Genomic DNA, 3,702 nt, shown 5'->3' with positions numbered 1-3,702 from the left:
TTATATAGCCTTCTCCTGGCTCAGAGAATGTAACAACCTTTTGGACCCACTGGCCAATCAAAAAGTATCTACTGAAAAACAAGCCTCCCACCCCAGGCTTCAGGTGCACTTTAGCCTAGGGGCAGGGAAGATCTTCCAAATTTGCATTCCCATTACAAGCCCCTGCATGAAAAAAGGCCATATGAGGTAACTGTGACTTCATTGCTCACCTGGCTTAAGAAACTGACCCTGGACCTTCTTCTAGCCAAGTTAGGAGAATTGAATTTTGTTCTTTCTTTTCTGTCTCAGGCAATGCACCTTTATTTGGTCAATGAATCCTTTGGGAGATAGCAGGGCACAAGGGAAAGACCACTGGTTTTAGTATGGGAATCTTCATTCAAATTCTGAAGATACCTCTTTCCTACCTATTTGACCTTAGGCAAATCACTTCCTTATTCTGAGTCTTGGTTTCCTTCTCTGGAAAATGAGATCTAAATAGAAGATCTCTAGGTTCCCCACCAGCTTTATATCTAAGATCCCCAGCTGAAGAAAAAAAATGCTTTCCATTTGACTTTCCACCTCTAGTTATTCCTGAGGTTCAGAAAAATCTCAGTAAAGGATGAGAAACACCAGATTTTAGAAGAGGGTAAAGCTGACAGCTGCTGCCACTAATCCTGACCCCCCATACAGATATACCTGCATTGCTAATCTCCTTAACATAAGGTATGTACTTATTGAAGAGCAGTTACTCAACTTGTTTAGAGCTAATTGCACATGTTACCAGAGTCTAAATGCAGTTGTCCTCTCTCTGTAGTCATATGTAATAAGCTACATATTAGTTTATTTCACAATAAACAAAAGTTAAGGGGCTTCTGTCTTGTTTTTGCTTGACAGGCCCAAGTATCTAGTGTTCGGCCAACAAGTATGCACAGATGTTCCCTCTTCTGGATTCCAGACTGTCTCTATATAACTTTTCAAAAATAAGTAGAACCAGCCACAGCTGCTACATTTATTTTACTTTGAGTAAGTCAGCATTTACTCAAATAAGTCATTAAATAATTTTCATTAGAATATTTATTTACCTTGTTCCCAATGGGAGAAATCCTTCCCTCTGTATTGTCTGCTATATATTCTTTGAAATGGCAAAGAATTGGGGGGCAGAGTCAAGATAGCAGGACCTCCCCGCTGCTCCAGCTTCCACCTTCCCCAATCCATGTAAAAAGGGGACTCTAAACAAACTTTGGAGCTGCAGAACCCACAAAATAACACAGAGAAGCTAACCTCCCGCTGAGGACAGCTTGGCAGGCCAGCAGGAATCGGCCAGCACAGGGCTCTGGGAGCCAAGTCCAGCCTCACCCCAAGGCTTTAGCCCCAGGGAGGGTCTGACCAGCCACTGGCTGGAGAGACTGCAGATCAGCAGCAACTGTGGCCCTTTCCAGGTTTATCAACACATAGATGTGAAGGACAAAGTGAGAGGTCAGTGTAGTCTGAACTTTGGGACCCAGTAAGTGGGAGTGCCTGGCTTTTTCCCCTGGGGCAAGAAGCTGCTGAGACCCTGGCACAGCCAGCCAGCACCATGTGGCAACTTCAGCTCCTGGCCTGCAGAGTGTAGGGGAAACAAGCACTAGTCTGAGGGGTAATCATTTTTGCTTTAACCTGCTTGGATCTGGATTGCAGTCTAGGGTGGAGGTCCTGGGGTGTGTGTCCAGCTTCCTAGAGCATGTGGAGACCTCAGAGATGGCACCCATCTAATACCTCCGGCAGCTGAGAAAACTCCAGCGTTTGGGATAAAAGCTCCCCTATCTGGTGGCAGAATCCTACTGTGGCAAAAAGCCCAGGGGTCAAGTGACTGAGGGCCAACATGACCAGGCAAAGGAAACAAAGCAGACAGAAGATTCCAGCATTAGACTCCTATTTGGGGGACAAAAAGGAGCAAAGCATGGCACAGGAGGAAGACAGTGAAGTCAGAACTCCTGCACCAAAAGCTTCAAAGGAAAATATGAGCTGGTTACAGGCCATAGAGGACCTTAAGAAGCAGATAAGAGAAGTGGAGGAAAAATTGGGAAGAGAAATGAGAACAATGCAAGAAAATTATGAAATGAGAGTCAACAGTGTGACTGAGATAAAATACCACCTTAAAAAATAGAGTAACTCAAATGGTAAAAGAGGCTCAAAAAGGCAATAAGGAGAAGAATGCCTTAAAAAGTTGAATTCACCAGAAGGAAAAAGAATCTCAAAAGCTCACTGAGGAGAATCATTGCTTCAGAATTAGATTGGAGCAAATAGAAGCTAATGACTTTATGAGAAATCAAGATGCTGTTAAACAGATCCAAACAAATGAAAGAATAGAAGGTAATGTAAAATATCTCATGGGAAAAACCACTGACCTGGAAAATAGATCCAGGAGAGATAATTTAAAAATTACTGGACTACCTGAAAGCCATGATCAAAGTAAGAACCTAGAAATCATACTCCAGGAAGTTCTCAAAGAAAACTGCCCTGATGTTTTAGAACCAGAGGGGAAAAATAGAGGTTGAAAGAATCCATCGATCACCTCCTGAAAAAGATCCCAAAAAGAAAACTCCTAGGAATATTATAGACAGGTTCCAGAATTCCCAGATTAAGGAGAGAATATTACAAGCAGCCAGGAAGAAACAATTTGAATATTGTGGAAACACAATCAGGATAACCCAGGATCTGGCAGCTTCTACACTGAGGGATTGAAGGGCTTGGAATGTTATATTCCTGAGGTCAAAGGATCTGGAATTAAAACCAAGAGTCACCTACCCAATGAAACTGAGTATCATGTTTCAGGGGAAAATATGGTCATTCAGTGGAATAGAGGACTTTCAAGCATTCTTGCTGAAAAAACCAGAGTTGAATAGAAAATTTCACATTCAGATACAAGAAGCAAAAAAAGCATGAGAAGGTAAACAGGGAAAAGAAATCATAAGGAACTTATCAAAGTTGAACTATTAACATTTCTACATGGAAAAACAATAATTGTAAATTATGAAACTTTTCTTAGTATTTGAAGGGAATATATATATTTATATATGAGGGTATATGGGCATATGAATACATATGTGAATGTGTGTATATATGTTTACAGGTATACATAGATAGAGGGCACAGGACCAATTTAACAGGAAGGGATGATACTTAAAAGGTGAAATTAAGAGGTAAGAGAGGAATATAATGAGAGGAGATGGGGAGAGACAGATTGGAATAAAATATCTCGTATAGAAGAGGCAAGGGAAAATGGTTACAATGGAGGGGAAGAATAGGAAGGCAAAGGGAAGGGGTCAACCTTATTCCCATTGAATTTGACTTGAAGAGGTAGTGAAATACACACTAAATAGGATATCTCACCCTCCAGGAGAGTAGGGGGTGAAGGGGATGAGAGGGGGGATGATGGCAGGGAGGGCAGGCTGGTGGGGGAGGGAAGTTGGAAGCACCCACTTTTGAAAAGGGACAGGATCAAAGTAGAGAATAGAACAAGTGGGAGGTGGGATAGGAGGGAGGAAAACATAGTCGGTCTTTTACAATATATCTACTATGTTATTGTAATGGGAATGCAAATTTGGAAGATCTTCCCTGCCCCTAGGCTAAAATGCACCTGAAGCCTGGGGAGGGAGGCTTGTTTTTCAGTAGATACTTCTTGATTGGCCAGTGAGTCAATAAGGTTGTTACATTCTCTGAGCCAGGAGAAGGCTATATAAG

This window comes from Petaurus breviceps, unplaced genomic scaffold (assembly GCF_028583685.1).
Source record: "Petaurus breviceps papuanus isolate PSGF00001 unplaced genomic scaffold, PetGlider_PUasm1.0 76, whole genome shotgun sequence".
In the NCBI taxonomy this organism is placed as follows: domain Eukaryota; kingdom Metazoa; phylum Chordata; class Mammalia; order Diprotodontia; family Petauridae; genus Petaurus; species Petaurus breviceps.
Note: the sequence above shows the minus strand (reverse complement) of the source record.